This window comes from Cnephaeus nilssonii, assembly GCF_951640355.1.
Source record: "Cnephaeus nilssonii genome assembly, chromosome: X".
NCBI lineage: Eukaryota > Metazoa > Chordata > Mammalia > Chiroptera > Vespertilionidae > Cnephaeus > Cnephaeus nilssonii.
In genome coordinates, this window is record NC_137071.1 from 52,131,004 (window position 1) to 52,157,844 (window position 26,841).

At 41.3% G+C, this 26,841-nt stretch overlaps 1 pseudogene across 1 annotated transcript; it reads left to right on the top strand.

Annotated features, from left to right (window-relative positions):
* The first annotated feature begins 23,802 nt into the window (after positions 1–23,802).
* LOC307096008 (putative DENN domain-containing protein 10 B) lies at positions 23,803–24,641 on the top strand (annotated as a pseudogene). The gene has a single exon. The product of its transcript is annotated as a putative DENN domain-containing protein 10 B (transcript).
* Positions 24,642–26,841: the final 2,200 nt, after the last annotated feature.

Below are 26,841 nucleotides of genomic sequence, written 5' to 3' on the forward strand. Positions count from 1 at the left end.
GGTCTATTCTTGTTCATCAGTCTATGTTGTTCATTATTTCCTCTAGATGAGTGAGATCATGTGTTAGTAGAAATATACTTATAAGAACCGAATGTGAGACGAGCAATAATAGTTATGCTGACAGGCAAATGAATCAGTCTGTAGTGAGTTTCTTTCTGGACCAACAGATCTTTTGAGACCCAATTTCAATGTCCACCAGTTCCTTATGTGTACATGTCAGCACTGACTTTTCAGTTCTGGATGGTGGACAAATGGTGGTAATGCAGGTCCGACTCCCTCTGGTTTGGTCTCGCCCGGACCCAGGGGCACGCGGCTTCACCCGGAACCAGGGGCGCGCGGCCTCACCCAGATTCAGGGACACGCGGCCTCACCTGGACCCGAGGGCTCACGGCCTCACCCGGGCCTGGGACCCAGCCTCACCCGGACTCAGGGGCACGTGGCCTCTCCCGGACCCAGGGGTGCAGCCTCACCCGGACCCGGGACCCAGCGTCACCCGGACCCAGGGGCGCACAACCTCACCAAGACCCGGGGGCATGAGGCCTTACCCAGCCCCGGGACCCAGCCTCACCCAGATCCAGGGGCGCGCGGCCTCACCCAGGCCCGGGACTCTGCCTCACCCGGACCCAGGGGCGTGTGGCCTCTCCTGGACCCAGGGGTGCGACCTCACCCGGGCCCGGGACCAAGCCTCACTCAGACCCAGGGGCGTGCGGCCTCACCCGGACCCAGGGGCACGCGGCCTCACCTGGACCTGGGACCCAGTGGGGCTTCGTCTTCTTGATCCCAATTCCTGTCGGTCAATTCCCTCTCAGCAAATTCCTTCAGCCATTTTCTCAAAGCTCCGGGGCGGCTGCTGCGGAATTCGTTGGGCGGCGGGCTCAGCGAAGCTCCAGTGCGCCCGGTGCGCGGCGGCGGGCTGGTCCGAGATCACTACATCGGCGCTCGGGTCTGCAGCGGTGGGCGGTCGCCGGGCGTGCGCACCTGGCCGCTTCTGGGGCACTGAGATTCTCAAAGGACTCGGAGATCAGCAAGCGCGAAGTCTCCCACCCCATGTCTCCCAGGGGCTCGTCTGTCCGTGCTCGGCAGCGAGTGGAGCTGTCCCCTCAGCCGTAGACCGCCAGGGGAACTGCGCCGAGCACGTTCCAGGCTGCCATTGTGTCGCCAGAGCTGTAGTTCTTAAAGTGTGATCTTTGGCTCACCGGCATCAGCGTCATCCCGCGTCCCCCTCTCTTTTATTCTAGTTGTAGAGCATCTGGATGGTGTCTGCTCTGTTTTCCAGTTGTAGTTTCAAAATTGTTGTGGTAGGCAACAATCAGGCATCCGCCCTATGCCTCCATCTTGGTCCTCCTTTGTGTAGTTAAGTCTTGATTGTTGTTGGTGTCACTGGGAGGAATTGTCCTCCAGGTCAATTGGCTGTGAGGACCCACTGTATCCATAAAGGAAGAATTGCTCTGCAGGAGACACGTTTATGGGCCAGGACTTGTTCCAGTAGGGCTTTGGCCCTCACTGAGTCTGCCTCTTGAATGTGTCCCTTATGCAAGTGGTTGAAATCTGGTGTCGTCTCACACCGACCACTAGATGCCCTCGTTTCTGGGTCTCCAATGGGGTGCAGGTCCGCTACTGTCTGAGGCCACTCAGCAGGAGTTACAGCAAAAACTGCAGTTTTCTCCTCTTTGCTTGAGTCAGCCAGCACACTTTTAAATTTTTTAAGCTGTCCTTTTGCGCCCACATCAAAAAGAGTTGCTTTTTAGAGTTCCCTTCTGTTAGCAGCTCTGCGGACCTCCTTCCACATTCACGGATCACACTAGCCTCAACAGCCAATGATTTTTCTAGGCACAGACTTCCCCAGGTCTCCAGCTCCTGCATGCACATTTCTCTCTCCTGAGGGGACCACAGACCTCACCTTGTCCCAGGCGAAATCTGACCTTTCCGTGGTGGAGTGTAGAGCTCCGGTTCGCAGCTGAATCTGCGTGCTTGCGCCACTTGGGAACCGGTGTTCTCGGGTTCGCAGCTGTTCGCTGGGTGTCATAGTTGTAGATTCCCTGGGCTTTTCAGGTTCCCGATAACACCCACTTTTCCTTCAAGATGGCGCAGTCTCCGCGTCCGAGCTGGTTGCTCCAGGAGGGCCATTCAGAGATATATTGTTTTCAGAGAAGAAGGGAGAGAAAAATCATCAATTGGCTGCCTCCTGCACATTCCCATCAGGGACTGAGCTCGCAACCCTGGCATGTGCCCTGATTGGGAATCAAACCATGACCTCCTGGTTCATAGGTCAATGCTCAACCACTAAACTATGCCAGCAATGCAGTTTCAGTTTTTTATCATTGAGTATGATGTTAACTATGGGTTTGTCATATATGGCCTTTAGTATATTGAGACACTTTCATTCTATACGTGTTTTATTGAGTGTTTTAATCATAAATGAATGTTGTATCATATCAAATGCTTTTTCTGCATCAATTGATAAGATCATGATTTTTATCCTTTTAATGTGGAGTATCACATTGATCAATTTGTGTATGTTGAACCATACTTGGGCCCCTAGAACGAATCCTTCATGATTGTGATGTATTATCCTTTTAATATATTATTTATTTGATTGGCTATTATTTAAAAAGATTTTTGCATCCCTATTCATCAGAGATATTGGTCTGTAGTTTGTGTGTGTGTGTGATCCATGCCAGGTTTTGGTATCAGGTTTAGTTGGCCTGATAAAATGTGTTAGAAAGTATTGCCTCTTCTTCAATTTTTTGGAAGTGTTTGAGAAGGATAGGTATCAAATCTTTTTTGAAAGTTTGGTAGAATTCACTGGTGAAGCCTTCTGATTCTGGAGTTTTGGGGAGGTTTTTATTTTTTCACTTTTAGTAATTTATTTTTTAATTTTTTTGTTAATCATCACCCCAAAATATTTTTCCATTGATCTTTTACAGAAAGTAGAAGAGAGAGGGAAAGACAGAGAGAAATATCAATGTGAGAGGAACACATCGATTGCTTGCCTCTTACATGTGACCTGACCAGGGCTCAGGCCAGGGTGGAGCCTGAAAACAAGATAAGTGCCCTTGACCGAAATCGAACCTGGGACCCTTTGGTTGGCAGGCTGATGCTTTATCCACTAAGGCAAAATTGCTAGGGTTTTTTCTTTGTCATCTTAAAATACACTGAGTGGCCATATTATTATGATCTCTGAACGCATAATAATCTGGCCACTCAGTGTATATCCTATATAATAAAAGGCTAATATGTAAATTGTCCCCTCGACCAGGAGTTTGACCAGCAAACAGGCCGGCCAACTGCCTATGTCTCCTCCCCTTGGCCAGGCTGGCCAGACCCCACCCATGCACGAATTCATGCACCAGGCCTCTAATATATATATACTGAGTGGCCAGATTATTATGCGTTCAAAGATCATAATAATCTGGCCACTCAGTGTATATTTTTTATTGTTGATAGTATTACAGATATCTCCCATTTCCTCTTTCTCCCCCTCCTCCCATCCTCTACCCAGCCCACAGAACTTCACTATCCTATTGCCAATGTCCATGGGCAATGCATATAAGTATATAAGTTCTTTGGTTTATCTCTTCTCATCCCCCCATCCCCACATCGAGATATGTCAGACTGTTCCATGCCTCACTGCTTCAGGTATTATTTTGTTGGTCAATTCATTTTGTTCATTAGAGTCTACAAATAGGTGAGATCATGTTATATTTGTCTTTCTCAGTTTGGCTTATTTCACTTAGCATAACATTTTCCATGTCCATCCATGCTGTCCTAAAGGTTAAGAGATCCCTCTTTTATACAAGTACATAGTATTCTATAGTGTAAATGTCTCACAGTTTTTTCATCCATTCATCTACTGCTGTTTCCAATTCTTATCTATTGTAAATAACGCTGCTATGAACATAGGGATGCATATATATTTTCTGATTGATTTTTTTTTGGGGGGGAGGGGTTAGGATTTATTCCCAGAAGTGGAATCGTTGGGTCAAATGGAAGTTCCATGTTTAATATCTTAAGGAAACTCCATACTATTTTCTTAAGAAAACTCCATACTGTTTTCCATAGTGGCTGCACCAATCTGCATTCCCACCAGCAGTGAACTAGTGTTTTCTTTTATCCACATGCTTGCCAGCACTTGTTTGTTGATTTTTTTATGATAGCTACTCTAACAGGTGTGAGGTGATATCTCATTGTGGTTTTAATTTGCATTTCTTATATGATTAGTAACTTTGAGCATTTTTATGTGTCTATTGGACATTTGTATGTCCTCTTTGGAGAAAAGTCCATTCAGGTCTTCTGCCAATTTTTGTTTTTTATTTTCTTTTCCTTTTTCTTTTCTTTTTCTTTTTTTTTAACTTTAAGTTTTTTAAAATTCTTTTCTTAAAATAAATCTTTATTGTTCAGATTATTACAATTTTTCCTCTTTTTTCTCCTCATAGCTCCCCTCCTCCCAGTTCCCACCCCACCCTCTGACCATCCCCCCACCCAATGTCCTCATCCATAGGTATTTGTCCAGTCCCTTCCCTCACCCCCACACCCCTTTCCCCTGAGAATTGTCAGTCCACTCACTTTCTATGGCCCTAATTCTATTATATTCACCAGTTTATTCTGTTCATCAGATTTTTTATTCACTTGATTTTTCGATTCACTTGTTGATAGATATGTATTTGTTGTTCATAATTTATATCCTTACCTTTTCTTCTTCTTCCTCTTCTTAAAGAATACCTTTCAGCATTACATATAATACTGGTTTGGTGGTGATGAACTCCTTTAGCTTTTTCTTATCTGTGAAGCTCTTTACCTACCCTTCAATTCTGAATGACAGCTTTGCTGGGTAGAGTAATCTCGGTTGTAAGTTCTTGCTATTCATCACTTTGAATATTACTTGCCACTCCAGTCTGGCCTGCATAGTTTCTGTTGAGAAATCAGCTGACAATCGTATGGGGGCTCCCTTGTAGGTAACTAACTGTTTTTCTCTTGCTGCTTTTAGTATTCTCTCTTTGTCTTTTGCTCTTGGCATTTTAATTATGATGTGTCTTGGTGTGGTCCTCTTTGGATTCCTTTTGTTTGGGGTTCTCTGCGCTACCTGGACTAGTAAGTCTATTTCTTTCAGCAGGTGGGGGAAGTTTTCTGTCATCATTTCTTCAAGTAGGTTTTCAGTATCTTGCTCTCTCTCTTCTTCTGGCACCCCCATAATTCGGATGTTGGTACGCTTGAAGTTGTCCCAGAGACTCCTTACACTATCTTCATATTTTTGGATTCTTTTTTCGTTTTGCTTCTCCGGTTGAGTGTATTTTGCTTCTTTGTATTTCAAAACTTTGACTTGATTCTTGCGATCAAGTCTACTGTTGGGTCCCACTATATATTTTTTTTTTATTTCGGTCAGTGCATGCTTAATTTCTAGTTGGTCCTTTTTCATATCCTTGAGGATCTCGTTAATTTATCGGCATTTTCTAGAAAATTCTTGAAAAACCTTATATCTGTGGTTTTGAACTCTCTATCCAGTCATTTGCTTTCCTCCATTTCTTTCATTTGTGACCTATTTCTTTGTCTCCACATTTTGGCTGCTTCCCTGAGTTGATAGAGTGGCTTTGTGTGCTAGGTGTCCTATAGGGCCCAGTGGCTCAGCCTCACCAGTTACCTGAGGTGGACACTCTTGGTGTACCCCTTTGTGGGCTGTGTGCACAGTCTTGTTGTAGTTAAGCCACTGAGAGGCCACTTGATTGTTGTTGGTAACACTGGGAGGATTTGACCTCCAGGCCAATTGGCTGTGAGGATCATCTTTGTCTACGCTGGGAGAACTTCTGTGCTGGAGACACCCTTATGAGACAAGACTTTCAAAAGCCTCTGTGCTCAGCTTGGATGGGGCGCAGACTCAGGGCGCAGCAGACAGCAACGGCTTCCCTTCAGTCCTGCCCTAAGAGGCCCCTGGGTCTCAGTGTCCCGCGGTAATCGCTGCAAGCACCTCTGAGGGAAAGCCGCCCTCGAGTTTTGCCTGCTGCCAGACAGTCCAGTTTCTCCATGAATGAGTCTGGGTCCCCAGAGTCTCATCCAGAAGTGGAGTTCAGAGCTGTCGTGAGCATTTGTCTCCCTCCCGATTGAGAAAGACTGCCGCGTAGTCAGTTGCCGCCCTCTCAGCATGTGCACCTCCGTACCTCTGCCTTCTGCACGTCCTCTGAGTCTCAGTGTGCTTTTCTCTTTCCTTCTACTTATCGCATTTCCACTCAGCCAGCCTTCCTGTGGTTCTGGATGATGTCCGATTTGTCTTTTAGTTGTAGTTTTGAAATTGTTGTGTGAGGAAGCAGTTTAGGTGTTTACCTATGCCACCATCTTGGTTTCTCTCTTCTGCTAATTTTTTATTTGGATCGTTTATCTTCCTTTTGTTGAATTGTATGCAGATGTTTTTTAAATTTTGTGTTGTCCCAAAGCTCCCTTAGACTCTCATTCTGCTTTTAAAAATCCGCCCCCCCCCCCAATTGCTGCTCTGCTTGGGTGTTTTTTCTAACTTGTCTTCTAACTCGCTGATTCGATCCTCAGCTTCTTCTAGTTTACTGTTGATACTTTTCATTTTAATTGCAGCTATATAATTCTTTTTTTAAATTTCTTATTGATTACGGTGTTACATATGTGTCCTTATTCTCCCATTACGCCTCTACCTCCCCACATCATGCCCTCACCCCCCTGTTGTCTGTGTCCATTGGTTAGGCTTATATGCATGCATACAAGTCCTTTGGTTGATCTCTCCCGCTTACCCCCACTCTCCCCTACCTTCCCTCTGAGGTTTAATGGTCTTATCCATGTTTCTCTGGATCTATTTTTGTTCATCAGTTTATGTTGTTCATTATAATCAATAAATGAGTGCGATCATGTGATATTTCTCTTTCTCTGCCTGGCTTATTTCACTTAGCATAATGCTCTCCAGCTCCATCCATGCTGTTGCAAATGGTAAGAACTCCTTCTTTTTTACCGCAGTGTAGTATTCCATTGCGTAGATGTACCACTGTTTTTAATCCACTCATCTGCTGATGGGCACTTAGGCTGTTTACAAATCTTAGCTATTCTAAATTGTGCTGCTATGATCATAGGGGTGCATATGTCCTTTCTGGTTGGTGTTTCTAGTTTCTTGGAATATATTCCTAGAAGTGGGATCACTGGGTCAAATGGGAGTTCCATTTACAGTTTTTGAGGAAACTCCATACTGTTCTCCACAGTGGCTGCACCAGTCTGCATTCCCACCAGCAGTACATGAGGGTTCCTTTTTCTTCACATCCTCGCCAGCACTTGTTGTTTGTTGATTTGGTGATGATAGCCATTATGACAGGTGTGAGATGGTACCGCATTGTCGTTTTGATTTGCATCTCTCAGATAATTAGTGACTTTGAGCATGTTTTCATATGCCTCTTGGCCTTCCTTCTGTCTTTTTTCGAAAAGTATCTATTTAGGTTTGTTCCCCAGTTTTTATTGGATCATTTATATTCCTTTTGTTAAGTTGTATGAGTTCCCTGTAAATGTTGGAGATTACTCCCTTATCGGTGATAACATTGGCAAATATGTTCTCCCATGCAGTGGGCTTTCTTGTTGTTTTGTTGATTGTTTCTTTTGCTGTGAAAAATAATTTTATTTTGATGTAGTCCCATTTATTTATTTTCTCTTTAGTTTCCATTGCCCTAGGAGCAGTATCATTGAAGAAATTGCTTCAGTATATATCTGAGATTTCTCTGCCTGTGGATTCCTCTAGTATTTTTATGGTTTCCCATCTTATGTTTAAGTCCTTTATCCATTTTGAGTTTATTTTTGTGTATGGTGTAAGTTTGTGGTCTAGTTTCATTTTTTTGCATGTATCTGTCCAATTTTCCGAAAACCATTTATTGAAGAGACTGTCTTGACTCCATTGTATGTTCATGCCTCCTTTGTCAAATATTAATTGAGCTTAGTGGCTTGGGATATTGCAATGATGGTACAATATCCACAAATCAATAAATGTGATACATCATATAAACAAATTGAGAGATAAAAATCACATAGTCATATCAATTGATGCAGAAAAAGCATTTTGCAAAATACAGCACCCTCTCTTGATAATGCTGTATCATTCTTCATTTCCTCCTGGTTCTTCTTCATTTCCTCTTGATTCTTACAGATGTTGTTGAATTTCTCATCCAGCCTTTTCAGCATCCTTATAAGCATTACTCTGAATATTTTCTTTGACAAATTTCTTGTCTCCATTTCATTCATTTTCTTTCCTGGTGATTCTTCTTTTTATTTCATATGGGGGGATGTTTCTTTGTCTCCCCATTTTTGCTGTTCCTTTGTGGTTGTTTCAAAGTATTAGATCAAACTGCTATGCCACCCATATTTCTTGAATTCGTCATGTATTAGATGTTTTGTCGGACATAGGGTTGCAGTTTCGCAGGTCTTCTGGGCTGGGTGTTCTAGGGATGCCACAACTTGAGATATTTTCGTTCTCTTGATGTAGTTCGGTTTAAATGTTATTGTCCTATTTGTGGATGGATTCTCCTCTCAGGGTGTCTGGTTATGTGGCTCACTCTCTTCCACGTCATGCCAACTGTTGTGGAGGTGCTAATTGAACACTACAAGCTGCAACACAACACAAAATGAATGAAACACGAATGTACACAAGACACCTATAAAACCACCACCCCCAAAATTGACCACCAGAGGAAAGAGAATTAGGAGAGAGAAAAGAGAGAAAAAATAATATTGAGAATAGAAAAAAAGGAAAGAAAAAATATGGGGAGAAAGCAACATAAAACAAACAAATAAACCAAAAATCAGAAACCACAAACACGTTCAGAAAAAGGGGGGACAGAATCTGTAGAGGCAGAGCTTAAATACAGAAAATAAGGTTAAGGAATTTAATAAATAGGGGAAGGACCATGTTTCAGTGTAGAGAAGGTAGAAAGAGAATGAATAGTTAAGAAACAAAAATAAAAATAAAATAAATAAAAATTAATTAATTAATATATTTATTGAAAAGAATAGAAGAGAGAGCAGATAGGCTTGAATTTAGACAGTGAAACTAATTTAAAAATTAGGAGAAGAGAAGCTCAAGAGAAAAAAATATACATTTTTTAAAAATTGACTTGTGAAGAAAGAGAAGGGGGCATGGAGTAGGAGCAAGGAAGAGGACATTAGATATATGAATAATCCAAAAGAGACTACAATAATAATAACATGCCAATAAGGTAGATAAATAAGATCAATTGTGAACAAGGGGTAAAAAGAAAGGAAAGATAAAAACTAATGTGGGGGGAGAGAACCAAGATGGTGGCATAGGTAAACACATGTACTTTCTGCCTCTCACAACCACATCAAAACTACAACTAAAAGACAAAACAATGATCATCAGAAACCATGGGAAAGCTGGCTGAGTGGAAGTTCTACAACTAGAAGGAAAGAAAAAAGCGCATTGAGACTGATAAGAGGTACGGAGGTGTGGAAGTTCAGAGGTGCACGCAAAACAGGCTGGCAACGGGGTGCACTGTTGTTGTTGTTTTCAATTGGGAGGGAGATACAAGCTCTCAGTTGCTCTCAACTCCAGTTCTGGGCGAGTCTCTGGGGACCCAGACTTATACTGGACTGTCTGGCATGAGGCCAGAATGGGAGGGCAGCTTTCTCTCAGAGGTGCTCAAAGTGATCATTGTTCCTGTGTTGGGGCATGGAATGTGGAGACAAGGGGACCTCTCCAGTGCAGGACTGACTGGAAGCCATTACTCTTTGCTCCACCCTGGTGATTCCCAGAGACCCCGCCCTACCCAATTTAAAAACCCATCCAAGCTGTGCACAGCGGCTTTTGCATATGAATGGCCTGTCCTTTTGCCGCCTAAAACCTAACAAATTGCAGCTGGGTCAGAGAGCCCTAGAGCTTCAAAAATAAAGCCCAAGGCTCGGCAGCAGCAGCCAGCCTTGCTTCACAGCTGAGCTTCATCTGGTCACTTCCAAATCCCAAACAAAGAGGAGGAATCTATAGATCTCTCTGTAGCTCCTGCTGGGTGGCCCCAGGCAGTGGCTGACTTTGAACCTCCTTGGAGATCCAAAAGCCAGTGTACCCAGTGGTCAATATGAGACCATACCAGATTACAACTCTTCACATCCATAAGCGACACACTCAAGGGGCAGACTCAGTGAGCACCAAAGCCCCACTGAAGCAAGTCCTGCCCCATAAGGGTGTCTCCAGCACAGCAGTTCTTCCATCATAGATACAGCTGGTCCTCACAGTCAATTGGCCTGGAGGTCATTTCCTCCATGCAACAACAATTAAGGCTTAACTACAACAAGATTGTGCACACAGCCCACAAAGGGGTGCACCAAAAGTGTCCACCTCAGGTAACTGGGAAGGCTGAGCCACTGGGCCCTATAGGACACCTAGCACACAAAGCCACTCTATCAACTCAGGGAAGCAGCCAAAATGTGGAGACAAAGAAATGTGTCACAAATGAAAGAAATGGAGGAAAGCAAACGACTGGATGTAGAGTTCAAAACCACGGTTGTAAGGTTTTTCAAGAATTTTCTAGAAAAGGCCAATAAATTTAGCGAGACCTTCAAAGATATGAAAAAAGACCAACTAGAAATTAAGCATACACTGACTGAAATAAAAAATAAGATACAGAGATCCAACAGCAGACTAGAGGATCCCAAGAATCAAGTAAAAGATTTGAAATACAAAGAAGTAAAAAACACCCAACCAGAAAAGCAAAAATAAGAAAGAATCCAAAGATATGAAGATAGTGTAAGGAGCCTCTGAGACAACTTCAAGCGTACCAACATCTGAATTATGGGGGTGCCAGAAGAAGAGAGAGAGCAAGATACTGAAAACGTATTTGAAGAAATAATGACCAAAAACTTCCCCCACCTGCTGAAAGAAATAGACTTACAAGTCCAGGAAGTGCAGAGAATGCCAAACAAAAGGAATCCAAAGAGGAACACAGCAAGACACATCATAATTAAAATGCTAAGAGCAAAAGACAAAGAGAGAATACTAAAAGCAGCAAGAGAAAAAACAGTCAGTTACCTACAAGGAAGCACCCATACGACTGTCAGCTGATTTCTCAACAGAAACTATGCAGGCCAGACAGGAGTGACAAGAAATATTCAAAGTGATGAATACCAAGAACCTACAAGCAAGATTACTCTACCCAGCAAAGCTATCATTCAGAATTTAAGGTCAGATAAAGAGCTTCAAAGATAAGGAAAAGCTAAAGGAGTTCATCACCACCAAACCAGTATTATATGAAATGCTGAAAGGTATTCTTTAAGATGAGGAAGAAGCAGATAAAGGTAAAGATAAAAATTATGAACAACAAATACATATCTATCAACAAGTGAATCTAAAAATCAAGTGAATAAATAATCTGATGAACAGAATAAACTGATGAATATAATAGAATCAGGGGCATAGAAAGGGAGTGGACTTACAATCCTCAGGGTGAAAGGGGTGTGGGGGGTGCGGGAAGAGACTGGACAAAAATCGTATACCTATGGATGAAGACAGTGGAGAGGGGGTAAGGGCAGAGGGTAGGATGGAAACCGGGTGGAGGGGAGCTAAGGGAGGAAAAAGAGGAACAATTGTAATAATCTAAACAATAAATATTTATTAAAAATAAAAATAAAAAAATCCAATTACAATAGAAGAGCCCACATAATGCACATAAGGGGCACTCCTAGAGCATCCAGCTCAGGTGAACAAAGAGACTGTGCCACTGGTCCCCTCAAGAGTAGGAGCAGCAGAGGTTCGCAGGGGGAGTGTATGTTGGCAAGCCAAGGGACAGCTAAATTCCAGGAGAATGCGGGGGAGTGCTGGGCAGGGTTCCCCTGACCATGCAGCACCCACAGGGGCTGGGTCCCCTCCCGGAGCTGCGGGCTCACCGGGTGCCTCACCATCTTGCAAGGAAAGGAGGATTTTATTGGAAACCTGACTTTCCGCTACAACTGCAAACACTGAACAGCTGCGAGCACCAGAACACCGGTCCCCTATCGGCACAAACATTCGGATTCAAAGGAACTCTTCATTGCACCACAGAAAGGTCAGATTTCACCTGAAATAAGGTGTGGTTTCTAATCCCCGCGGTGGGAGAGGGAATCTCGCGAGCCGCAGGACCTGCAGGAACCAGAAGGTCTGTGCCTAGAAAAATCGGTGGCAGTTGGAGCTGCCGTGATCCATGAATGTGGAAGGGGGTCCTCTGAGCTGCTAACAGAAGTGACCTCTTAAAAGCAACTCATTTTAATCTGACGAGGAGGGTCAGACTAAGAATTTTCAAAGGAGTGCAGGCTGCTTAGTCTGGCACGCAGACCCACTGTTCGCACACTTGGGCTCTTTCCGACTCTGATTACTAAGCCCAATACATAGAAAAACCCAGGTGGAAAAACCCTGAAAGACTGCAGGGGGAAGTTGTTTTTTTCGGAACCTGGGGAGCAGAGCTGGGTGTGACCATCAGAGAGGCAGCTCTGAGGCGCACACCTCCACAAACCAGTAGTGAGTGCCATAGAGGGGGGGGGGAAAAAAAAGCTAGAGAAGCCCTGAAGTCAATTCAGAAACACTGCCACCCAGGGGCTGGAACGCTAATTGTCTCTGGTGTAATAAAAAATAATACGAGAAATTAAGACACGGCCGGCTTAAAAAGCAGGACTGGCTTACAACACTGAGGATCAGTGGAACGAAGGTGAACTGAAATACAGCCCAGACTGGGAAACAGGCATACCAAACAGAATAATAGAGGAAGTGAATGACAGCCGCTACTGCATATTTTAGTCTTCCTATTTTTAAATTTTAAATTCGTTTTTCAATTTTTTTATTTTTTATTCTAATTTTTTTATTTTCATTTTTTGTATCTTTTACTTAAGAAACTAATTTTTTTTCTTTTTCTTCACTTGATTTTCACCTTTTTAATTATTACATTTTTATTTTCAATCAGCATTATTATTACTATTATTTTACCTTTTTTTTTAATGTCATTTGATTTTCTCTTTCTTTTATTTTGGGATTAGTGTCCTACATTCTATTTGCATCTTTCCCTTACAATCGTTTTACCCTATCTCAACGCTAAAATTATGCCATCACTCTCCTCCTAACCTTTCCCCTTTTGGTCTCCTGTTTATCTTAACCCTTTCCGGCTTTAGATTTTCCCTACTTTTTCAGTTTACCCTCTGCTAAAATTTCACCCTACTTATATATCTAATTCCCAACCCCCTGCTCCAAATCCATATATACCTCTCTCTACGCTACCCCCCCCCCCAAAAAAAATATTTTTCTCTCTGGCCTTTTGTTGTTGTTTGCTTGAATGTTGATTAGATTGAATTTTTATGCTTTTTTATGAGATTGTTTTGATTATTCTTTTTGTTTGTTTGGTTGGTTCTTTTGTTTGCTTTGTTTTTGTTTGTTTTTTACTTTTGTTTTCCCTTGACTCACTTGATATTAGTTGGTGTTGCAGTTTGTATTAATCTCCAGGCTCTTGTTGCTGGAATTTGCTGGGATTAGTGGTTGTTCTAGTGGAGTTTACTCCCCATATATATAGTTTGTTCCTCTTTTTTCTCTTAGTATTGTTCTTGTCTCTCTTACTTTTTTTTCTTTTCTTTTTTTTTTCTGCTCTTTTCCCAAGTTCAGATTCACACTCTTTTTTTTGTTATTGTTCTTTCTTTTTACTCTCCCTCTTCCACTCCTATTCCCTAATTTGTCTTTCTCTAGTGGTTACCTTTATTGGAGGTTATTAATATCGTGAATACAATTCTGTTCAGTGCTTTGTGTGTTGTGCCTGGTTGTGTTGTATTTTGTACCTTTAAATCAACGCCGGAAAGAGAGAACTATATAACCAGACATCCGGAGAAGAGAGACCATGGGGAGACAAAGCAATAGCCCGCATAGGAAAGAAAAGCAGGCATCACCATAAAAGGAAGTAAACGAATTAGAGGCAAACAACCTATCAGAGAAAGAATTGAGAGAAATGATCATAAGGTGGCTGAAAAGGATGGAAGACAAATTCGACAATATGAGTAAGAACCAAGAGGAAATGAAGAAGAACCAAGAAGAAATGAAAAATGACATCGCTGCTGTAAAGAACTCAATAGAAAGCATCAAGAGTAGATTAGAAGAAGCAAAGGACCGCATAAGTGAGCTAGAAGACAAGATGGAAAAAAATACCCAATTACAACAGCTTCTAGAAACAAAAATTAGAAAGCATGAGGAGAGCCTAAGGGAACTTCGGGAGAACACAAAACAAAACAACATCAGGATAATAGGGGTACCAGAAGGAAAGGAAACTGAGCAAGGAATAGAAAACCTGTTTGAAGAAATAATAACAGAAAACTTCCCTGATATAGGGAAGAAAAAACCCACACAAATCCAAGAAGCTCACAGAGTTCCAAGCAAAATGAACCCCAAAAGACCGATGCCAAGGCACATTATAATTAAGTTGGCAAACACCAACAACAAGGTAAGAATCTTAAAAGCGGCCAGAGAGAGACAGACAGTTACATACAAAGGAACCCCCATCAGACTAGCAACTGATTTCTCAACAGAAACTCATCAGGCCAGAACGGAATGGAATGAAATATACAAAGTCATGCAAAGGAAGGGTCTCAATCCAAGAATACTGTACCCAGCAAGGCTATCAATCAAAATTGAAGGTGAAATCAGGAGCTTCACAGATAAAAAAGGACTAAGGGAGTTTATCACCACCAAACCAGCCATGAAAGAAATGCTAAAGGGTCTGCTGTTAAAAAAGAAAGAAAGAAGAAAGAAAGAAAGAAAGAAAGAAAGAAAGAAAGAAAGAAAGAAAGAAAGAAAGAAAGAAAGAAAGAAAGAAAGAAGGAAAGGAAGAAAGAAAGAGGAAGCAAAGAAGGAACACAGGGGTATAGAATAAAAATGGTGACAAATAAGTACCTATCAATAATAACTTTAAATGTAAATGGATTGAATGCAACAATCAAAAGACACAGGGTAACAGATTGGATAAGAAAACAAAACCCATATATCTGCTGTCTACAGGAAACCCACCTCAAAAGAAAGGACGCATACAGACTGAGAGTAAAGGGATGGAAAAAGGTTTTCCAGGTGAATGGAAATGAAAAAAAAAGCTGGGGCAGCAATACTTATATCTGACAAATTAGATCTCAAAGTGAAGGACATAACAAGAGATAATGAAGGCCACTTCATAATACTAAAGGGAGAAATCCAACAAGAAGAAATAACTCTGGTAAACATATATGCACCCAATACAGGAGCACCAAGATACATTAAAAAACTCCTGGAAGATATCAAAGAAGAGATTGACAGCAATACAATCATAGTAGGAGACTTCTATACCCCACTATCACCATTGGACAAATCCTCTAAACAAAAAATCAGCAAAGAAACAGCAATCCTAAATGACTCACTAGACCAGATGGAATTAATCGACATCTTCAGAACATTTAACCCCAAAGCCACAAAATATACATTCTTCTCAAGTGCACATGGGTCATTTTCAAAGATAGACCATATGTTAGGGCATAGGCAAAGTCTCTCCAAATTCAAGAAGATATAAATCATATCAAGTATCTTCTCAGATCACAGTGGCATAAAACTGGAAATCAACTACAATAAAAACAACCGAAAGAAATCAAACACATGGAGACTAAACAGCATGCTATTAAACAATGACTGGGTTACCAAAGACATCAAGGAAGAAATAAAAAACATCATGGCAACAAATGACAATGAAAACACAACAATCCAAAATCTATGGGACACAGCGAAAGCAGTCCTGAGAGGGAAGTTCATAGTTCTACAAGCCTACTGCAAAAAAACAAGAACAAAGGTAATAAATTACCTAACCCAACAACTCAAAGAGTTAGAGGGAGAGCAACAAGAAAAGCCCAGTGTAAGCAGAAGGAAAGTAATAATAAAGATCAGAGCGGAGATAAACGACATAGAGTCTAAAGAAACAATACAAAAGATCAACAAAACCAAGAGCTGGTTCTTTGAAAGGATAAACAAGATTGATGGACCTCTAGCTAGGCTCACCAAGAAGCAAAGAGAGAGGACCCAAATAAACAAAATCAGAAATGAAAGAGATGAAATAACAACAGACCCCGACAAAATACAAAGGATTGTTACAAAATACTACGAACAACTCTATTCCAACAAACTGGACAACCTGGAGGAAATGGACATATTCCTAGACAAACACAACCTTCTAAAATTCAATCAGGAAGAATGTAAACAGCTCAACAGGCCAGTAACTATGGAAGAAATTGAAGCAGTCATCAAAAAGCTTCCGGCAAACAAAAGCCCAGGGCCAGACGGCGTCACAGGAGAGTTTTACCAAACTTTCAAGGAAGAACTAAATCCTATCCTCCTCAGACTATTCCAAAAAATTCAAGAGGAAGGAACACTTCCAGGCTCCTTCTATGAAGCCAGCATCACCCTAATACCAAAACCATATAAAGAAAACACAATGAAAGAGAATTACAGACCAATATCCCTCATGAACATAGATGCCAAAATCCTCAACAAAATCCTAGCAAATCGGCTCCAGCAATACATCAGAAAGATCATACATCATGACCAAGTAGGATTTATCCCAGGAATGCAAGCATGGTACAATATCTGCAAATCAATAAACGTGATACATCACATAAACAAATTGAGAGATAAAAATCACATAGTCATATCAATAGATGCAGAAAAAGCATTTGACAAAATCCAACACCCTTTCTTGATAAAAACTCTCAACAAGTTGGGAATAGAAGGATCATACCTCAACATAATAAAAGCTATATATGATAAACCCACAGCAAACATCATACTCAATGGGCAAAAACTAAAACCATTTCCCCTAAGAACAGGAACAAGACAGGGATGCCCACTCTCACCACTCCTGTTTGACATAGTACTGGAAGTATTAGCTATTGCAATTAGGCAAGAAGAAGAAATAAGAGGCATCCAAATTGGAAAAGAAGAAGTGAAGCTGTCCTTATTTGCAGATGACATGATATTGTACATAAAAAACCCAAAAGATTCCATCAAAAAAACTAATAGACTTAATAAATGAATTCGGCAATGTAGCGGGATACAAAATTAATGCCAAGAAATCTATGGCATTTCTATACACCAATAGTGAACTTACAGAAAGAGAGACTAAAAAAGCAATCGCATTTACCATCGCACCAAAAAAATTAAGATACCTAGGAATAAACTTAACTAAGGAGATAAAAGACCTATAGGCGGAAAACTGCAGGACACTGAAAAACGAGATAGAGGAAGACGTAAACAGATGGAAGAACATACCATGTTCATGGATTGGTAGAATCAACATCATTAAAATGTCCATACCACCCACATCAATCTACAGATTCAATGCACTCCCCATCAAAATACCAACAGCATATTTCACAGACCTAGAAAGAACTCTCCAAAAATTCATCTGGAATAAAAAAAGACCCCGAATAGCCACAGCAATCCTGAGAAAGAAGAATAAAGTAGGAGGGATCTCAATACCAGATTTCAAGCTGTATTACAAAGCCACTGATCTCAAGAAAGCCTGGTACTGGCAGAAGAACAGACATATAGATCAATGGAACAGACTAGAGAATCCAGATATCTATCCAAACCACTATGCTCAATTAATATTTGACAAAGGAGGCATGAACATACAATGGAGTCAAGACAGTCTCTTCAATAAATCGTGTTGGGAAAATTGGACAGATACATGCAAAAAAAATGAAACTAGATCACCAACTTACACCATACACAAAAATAAACTCAAAATGGATATAGGACTTAAACATAAGATGAGAAACCATAAAAATACTAGAGGAATCCACAGGCAAGAAAATCTCAGACATATGCCAAAAGAACTTTTTCACTGACACTGCCCCTAGGGCAATGGAAGCTAAAGAGAAAATTAACAAATAGGACTACATCAAAATAAAAAGCTTTTTTACAGCAAAAGAAACCATCAACAAAACAACAAGAAAGCCCACTCTATGGGAGAACATATTTGCAAATGCTATCACTAATAAAGGTTTAATCTCCAACATCTACAGGCAGCTTATGCAACTTAATAAAAGGAAGATAAATGATCCAATAAAAAAATGGGCATCGGACCTAAACAGAATATTTTCAAAGGAAGACAGAAGGCCAAGAGACACATGAAAACATGCTCAAAGTCACTTATTATCCGAGAGATGCAAATCAAAACAACAATGAGGTACCATCTCACACCTGTCAGAATGGCTATCATCAACAAATCAACAAACGAAAAGTGTTGGCGAGGACGCAGAGAAAAAGGAACCCTCATGCACTGCTGGTGGGAATGCAGACTGGTGCAGCCACTGTGGAGAACAGTATGGAGTTTCCTCAAAAAACTGAAAATGGAACTCCCATTTGACCCAGTAATCCCACTCCTGGGAATATATCCAAAGAAACTAACAACACCAGTCAGAAAGTATATATGCACCATTATGTTCATAGCAGCACAATTTACAATAGCTAAGATTTGGAAACAGCCTAGATGCCCATCAGCAGATGACTGGATCAGAAAACTGTGGTATATCTACACAATGGAATACTATGCTGCCATAAAAAAGAAGGTATTCTCATCATTTGCAGCAACCTGAATGGAATTGGAGAACATTATGCTAAGTGAAATAACCCAGTCAATGAAAGAAAAATACCACATGATCTCACTCATTTATGGATAATAAAGAACATTATAAACTGAAAAACAAAAAGATAGATACAGAGACAGTAAAGCATCAAAGAGACTTTCAAATTACAGGGGGAAAGTTAGGGAGAGGTGGGGGAGATAGGAAATCAAACGAAGGACTTGTATGCCTGCATATAAGCATAAACAATGGGCGCAAAACTCTGGGAGGTGAGGGCATGTATGGGTGTGGGGTGGGGGGCAATGGTAAGATATATACACATATAATACCTCAATAAAAAAAATGTCAATAAAATAAAATAAAATAAAATGGGGAGACAGAGAAACAACACCCAAATGAGATAAAGAAGGAATCTCCAGAAAAAGAACTAAATGAGATGGAGGCAAGCAACCTATCAGACATGGAGTTCAAAGCAATGGTTATAGAGATGCTTAAGAAATTTAGTCCAAATTACAACAGCATAAAGAAGGAAATAGAGGCCATAAACAAAAACCAGACAGAAATGAAGAATGATACATCTGACATCAAGAACACACTGAAAGGGATTAAAAGTAGATTGAATGGCCCTAACTGGTTTGGTTCAGTGGATAGAGCATTGGCCTGTGGACTGAAAGCTCCCAGGTGAGATTCTGGTGAAGGGCACATGCATGGGTTTCAGGCTCTATCCCCAGTAGGGGGTGTGCAGGAGGCAGCTGATCAATGATTCTCTCTCATCACTGATGTTTCTATCACTCTTTCCCTCTCCCTTCTTCTCTGAAATCAATACAAATATATAATTTTTTAAAGTAGAGTGGATGAAGCAGAGGATTGAATCAGTAATTTGGAAGATAAGTTAGAAATAAATACCCAATTAGAGCAGCAAATAGGAAAAAGAATTAAAAAGCAGAGCTCAATTCCCAGTGTGGGGTGTGAGGCAAGCGATCAATGATTCTCTCTCATCATTGATGTTTCTATCCCTCTCTCCCTCTCTCTTCCTCTCTGAAATCAATATATATATATATATATATATATATATATATATATATATATATATATATATATTTAAACCTCCCCTTTAAAAAACAAAACAAAGATAGCTTAAGGGAACTCTGGGACAACATGAAACATAACAACATCCACATTATGGAAATACCAGAAGGGGGAAGAGGATGAGCAAAGAACAGAGAACATGTTTAAAGAAGTAATAACAGAGATCCAAGATGGTGGCGTAGGTAAACATCTAAACTACTGCCATGCACAACAATTTCAAAACTACAACTAAAAGACAAAATGTCTATCACCCAGAACCACGGGAAAGCTGACTGAGTGGAAGCTCTACAACTAGACGGAAAGAAGGGGGAGCATTCAGGGCACAGGCGGTGAAAAACTGAGGTATGGGGGCGCACACGATCTCTCTGAAATCCAGTTTCAGACAACTGCCACAGGGTCAGAAAGTGAGGGAGACTTGCTTGCAGAGCTGCGTGCAAGAATAATTGTTTGTTGTGCTGGGGCGTGAGACGTGGGGACACAGTAGGAGAGGCAGAGAGGGCTCACTGCCAGCCATCGCTGTTTGCCATGCCCTAGCCTAGTGATGCCCTGAGACTCCACCCCGCACAATCTACAAACACACCCAAGCTCCAAGCAGTGGCTTTTGCATATGAATGGCCTTCTCTATTGCAGTTTAACATAGTAAACAGCAACCCGGTGCAGAGAGCTCCAAAGCCTCCAAGCTCTAAGCAGAAAGGAGAGGATTGTGGTTCTTGCGGTAGCTCCTGCAGGGTGGCCTCAGACACTAGCTGAACTGCACCCCATTGGAGATCCAGAAGCCAGGGTACCTAGTGGTCAGACTGAGACACCAGATTTCAACTCCTCACATTCATAAGTGACACAATCGGGAGGCGGACTCAGTGAGCACCAAAGCACCTCTGAAACAGGCCTGTACCATAAGCGTGTCTCCAGCACAGCAGTTCTTCCGTTATAAACATAGCGGGTCCTCACAGCCAATTGGCCTGGAGGTGTACCAACTGCAATCAAGGCTTAACTACACCAAGACTTTGCACTCAGCCCACAAAGGGGTGTACCAAGAGCGAACACCTCAGGTGATTGGGGAAGCTGAGCTACTGGCCCCTATAGGTCACCTACCACACAAAGCCACTCCATCAACACAGGGAGGCAGCCAAAATGCAGGGACACAGAAGCATGTCACGAATGGGAGAGATGGAGGAAAGTAAACTACTGGACGACACAGTGTTCAGAACCACATTTATAAGGTTACTCAAGAATCTTCTAAAAACCGCTGAGAAACTTGAAGAGACCTTCAAGGACCTTAATGACAATGCCAAAAAAATGGAAAATGTCCAGTCAGAAATTAAGCAAACACTGTCTGAAATAAAGAATATACAGAAACTCAACTGTAGATCAATGTACCCCAAGAGTCAAACCAAAGATCTGGAATATGAGGAAGCAAAAAACACCCAACCAGAGAGGCAGAAAGAAAGAAGAATCCAAAAGTGTGAGGATAGTGTAAGGAGCCTCTGGTACGGCTTTAAGCATACCAACATCCGGATTTTTGGGGTGCCAGAAGAAGAGAGAGAGCAGGATATTGAAGGCCTATTGGAAGAAATAATGACAGAAAACTTTCCCTACCTGGTGAAAGAAATAGATTTACAAGTTCAGGAAGCGCACAGAACCACAAACAAAAGGAATCCAAAGAGTACCACACCAAGACACATCATAATTAAAATGCCAAGGGCAAAAGAGAAAGAGGGAATCTTGAAAGCAGCAAGAGAAAAACAGTTAGTTACCTACAAGACAGTAGGTATGACTGTCAGCTGATTTCTCAACAGAAACGATGCAGGCCAGAAGGGAGTGGCAAGAAATATTCAAAGTGAGGAACAGCAAGTACCTACAACCAAGATTACTCTACCCAGCAAAGCTATCATTCAGAATTGTAGGCCAGATAGAGAGCTTCATACACAAGAAAAAGCTAAAGGAGTTCATCACCACCAAACCAGGATTACATGAAATGCTGAAGGGTATTCTTTAAGAAGAGGAAGAAGAAGAAAAAGGTAAAGGTAAAAATTATGAACAACAAAAGGACATCAAATACATGCCTACCAACAAGTGAATCTAAAAATCAAGTGAATAAAAATTCTGAAGAACAGAATGAACTGGTGAATATAACAGAATCAGGGACATAGAAAGGGAGTGGACTGACAATTCTCAGGGGGAAGGGAGTCTGAGGGGTGTGGGAAGAGATTGGACAAAAATCTTACACCTATGGATGAAGACAGTGGTGGGGGGTAAGGGCATGGGGTGGGGTGGGGAATCAGGTGGAGGGAAGCTATGGGGGGGGGGGGAGAGGAACACCTGTAATAATCTGAACAATAAAGTTTTATTATATAAAAAAGAAATAATAACACAGAAGGCTTAGAGCAGGATTTCTCAAACTGCGGACCGCGGGCCACATGTGGGTGTTTTTGCCGTTTTGTTTTTTTACTTCAAAATAAGATATGTGCAGTGTGCATCGTTTTTTTTAAAACTATAGTCCGGCCCTCCAGCGGTCTGAGGGACAGTGAACTGGCCCTCTGTTTAAAAAGTTTGAGGACCCCTGGCTTAGAGACATATGAAAACATGCTCAAAGTCACTAATCATAACAACAGTGATATACCAACTCACACTTGTCAGAATGGCTATCATCAACAAATCAACAAGTGACAAGTGCTGGAGAGGACGTGATAAAAAGGAACCTTCATGCAGTGCTGGTGGGAATACAGACTGGTGCAGCCACTGTGGAGAACAGTATGGAGTTTCCTCAAAAACTGTAAATGGAACTCCCATTTGACCCAGTGATCCCACTTCTAGGAATATATCCCAAGAAACTATAAACACCAATCAGAAAGAATATATACATCCCTATGTTCATAGCAAAACAATTTACAATAGCTAAGATTTGGAAACAGCCTAAGTGCCCATCATCAGATGAGTGGATGAAAAAACTGTGCTACATCTACACAATGGAATACTACACTGCTGTAAAAAAGAAAGAACGCTTACCATTCAAAACATCATGGATGGACATGGAGAGCATTATTTAAGCAAAATAAGCCATTTGGAGAAAGATAAATATCACGTGATCTCACTCATATGTGGGATATAATGATCAACATAAACTGATGAACAAAAATATATCCAGAGACAGAGAAGCATCGAACAGACCATCCAACTTCAAACTTCATAGGAAAGGTGGAGTGGGGTAGGAGGTGGAGAAGGTGGGGGTTCGGGGAGGTGGGGGATGAGGGTTGGGGAGGTCGGGAGTGGGGGTGGGGTTGGTGTGAGAGATCAACCAAAGGACTTGTATGCATGCATATTCGCATAACCAATGGGCATGTGCTGGGGGGTGGGGATGGCCAGGGAGAGGTCAATTAGGGAAAAAAGAGACATATGTAATACTATATGTAATACTTTAAACAATAAAGAATTTAAAAAAAAAAAGAAAGAAAGAATAACAGGGGCCTGGGCATGGGTGAGTGGGGGGCACAGCCTCCTCAATGCTGGTGTTTGACCTGAGGAGGTGGGTCCTTCCCCCGGGAGCAACACCTCAGGCTTCCTAGGTCCAGGGAGGGTAGCTCCTGGACGTCCCAGGATGTCTGAGCCCCTAAGTGGAAGGTGACCTAGCTCCCTCGGCTGTGAGGGGGCCGTTGCATAGGCGGGACCCTGGCTGGGCCCAGAGCCGCTCTCCCTCGGGGAGGTGGCCGGGTAGGGGTCCCTCGGAGGCTGGGGACTCCAGGCGTGACTGCCCACCCAGTGCCTGGCTGGCCAGCATCATGTGATCCAGCGGTTGGAGATGCAGTGGCCAACTACCAGCTCCAGGTGCAATGTTTTATGCCTGGATTATCTCTGTTGAACTCTCATTTAGGCTCCCTGGGTGGTAAAAGGACAAAAATGAAGAAGTTCTGTGGATATGGTGTTATCCTTCCACGGCAGCTACTTTAAGGAATCTGCTACTGATAAAATGCTGCCTTACAGATGAAAACAAACTCCCCTTCGTTTTTGGTCAGTACAGAAGAACATGGTTTTATATCACAACATTTGAAGTTCCAGATTCTTCAGTTTTAAAAAAGTGTGCTTTTTTGTTTGTTTGTTTGTGTCTTTTGGAAAGGTGAGTCATTTTTCTATTGTTCTGACTGCCAAAGATTTTAGCCCAGAGAAATATGCCACCTTCAGTAGGATATTGTATAGAATGTACCTGAAACATGGGAGCCCAGTTAAAATGATGGAGAGTTATATTGCAGTTCTCACAAAGGGGATATGCCAGAGTGAAGAAAATAGCTTTCCTTAGCAAGGACTTTGATGCCCGAAAGGCATATTTTGCAGGCTCCATCAAAGACATTGTATCTTAGTTTGGAATGGAAACAGTTACCTTACACATGGCACTGATGCTAAATAAAAGAATTGCCATCTATCACCCCAAAATAAAAGCTGTCCATGAGTTTACCAGGACCCTGCCTGCCCTGGTGTGGCATCCACAGGACTGGACCATGCTTCACTGGTATATGCACCTGGATGCAGATGAGCTGGAAGCCCTGCAGCTGTGCACAGGTTACATCGCCGGATTTGTAGACTCAGAGGTGAGCAATAGATCAGACCTGTATGACCTGTTTGTGAATCTGGCAGACAGTGAAATTACCATTGCCTTGCTTGCGAAAGAGACCATGACAATGGACGAACTGAACAAAGAAATTTGTCATCTAATTGTTCAGTCTGCAGAAGATCCAGAGAAATCGAACAGCCAGGTTATACAGGATATTTCCCTAAAAACAAAAGAAATCTTCACAAATTTGGCACTATTTTCAGAAGTTTTAGTCAATGGAGGAAAGCATGTTCTCAATCTTGAGGCACTAAAGCAAAGACAATTCCCACTAGCAACAGAACACTTGATTTACCACGTAGTAGCAGCTGAACAAATGCTGAAAATCAGAATGATATCACTGAGGACATGATTGCCCACTAACTGTAATCATATATAATACTGAAAATAAAAAAGAATGGTATATTTTAATTATTTATTTGAAAGTATTGAGATTTGACCTTTAAAGCACTGAAACATAGTAGGCATGAAAGTAATCAGATAAGAGAAAATCAGTATCTGATTACTTTCATGCCTATTATCCATGTTGGATAAAGTGCTATAACTACCATAAATAAGTTATAAAATGGTCTGATGTGCTGGAATAAGAAAAAAAAGATCTCTCAAGTTCTTGTGTAAGTCACAGCAGATCCGAAAGCCTTCATGATTTTATAAGTTCCAGTTTGTCTGACTGTGTAGCCACAAACTAATGGTTTATTTTCAGAGAGTTTGCCTGAAATTTTGCTTTGTATTCTTCTAGGAAGAACTTTAATTCCTCATGAGGAACTATATCTTGTGAGCCAAACTACTAAGTTTTCTGCAGAACTGTCTAGAAGATCATTTAAAAGACCCTGCGGTTGCACTTTCTTATAAAAGAAAAAATTTTTTTTTTCTTGGCATTTGAACATTTTGACTATATTATGAGGCTTTTGCATAGATTTTATACTTGAGTAGAAAACGTTAATAATCTGTATTTATACTGTCTCAGAAGTAAATATTTGGCAAACTGAAGTCATCAGTGCTCTTCAGTTAACCTTGTTGCTAGCAATATTATTTTGAAAAAGATGCCAGTTCTTTTTTTTTTTTTTAAATATATTTTATTGATTTTTTACAGAGAGGAAGGGAGAGGGATAGAGAGCTAGAAACATCGATGAGAGAGAATCATCGACCAGCTGCCTCCTGCACACCCCCTACCAGGGATGTGCCCGCAGCCAATGTACATGCCCTTGACCGGAATCGAACCCGGGACCTTTCAGTCCGCAGACCGACGCTCTATCCATTGAGCCAAACCGGTTTCGGCAAGATGCCAGTTCTTATATAGCAGAGTAAAACAAGCAGCCCATTTTGAATATAAATGTTTGTATAACTGAACTAGTAACTTTACATAATTGGTAAAGGAGTGTAAGAATTAACTACCTACAAGGGCCCAAACAGAGAATGTCTTCAAAAAACTCCAGTAAAAGTAACTTGGCCACATATGAAGTTCCTGTTCCTGTTCAGTTGTGTACCTTCCTCATAATTGGAGACCTAAAAATTGCAAAATAAGCAGGGAGGTCCAAGTTACGTACTTGTTATTTTATTACATGTATTCATATTAACTATGATCGGCTATTTTACAGGCAGTACTGTTATCTTTAGAAATCTTACCCAGAAAAAAAATGTTTGCAAAAAATCTTTTCTTTATTGGATCTTTCATTTATTATTGGTGTCAGACATTTGCTAAGTAAAATGTTTAAAATAGCCCTTACTTTTCCTCCTTGGGTAAGGGTGGACCTGAAATGAGGTTTTGTTTAGTAAGGCAAACAATTTAAAATAAATTCTGCAGTTTATGAAAATGAATACTAACATCTTTTTCTCCCTCATTTTTGCATTACTGTATCACCTAATGATCAAAGTTGTTAAAATTACAAATGTATGAAGCAGAAATAAAATGGAAATATTTTGATACTCAAAAGAAAAAAGAAATAATAGCCCAGCTGGCATGACTCAGTGGTTGAGCAATGACTTATGAACCAGGAGGTCATGGTTTGATTCCCAATCAGGGCACATGCCCGAGATTTGGGCTCCATTCCCAGTGTGGGGCATGCAAGACACAGCCAATCAATGGTTCTCTCTCATCACTGACCTCGCTCTCTCTCTCTCTCTCTCTCTCTCCCTCCCTCCCTCCCTCCTTTCTTCCCTTCCTCCCTTCCTCCCTCCCTATCCATTCCTCTCTGAAATCAATAAAAATATATTAAAAATATTAGAACAGACTATCCAAAAATTAATAAAAATTTTTTCTTATTCTAGATATGATACCTTTGGTGTCACTGTCAAGTCTTGATTAAAATTAAACACTAACACTAATTGGGTAAATAGTTTTTATGTGATTTAAAAATTATTTTTATTTTACCTTTTATTATTGAATATTTGTTAATTGATTTCAGAGCGGGATACCCCTTCTTCCAGCCTCAGACCACTCTCCAGCAGTCACCAACTTATTCAGTCACCACCTTCAGAACCACCCTGAGACCAGTCCATACTCCAGTTGTTTGTTTGTTTGTTTGTTTTATTGTTTAAAGTATTACATATGT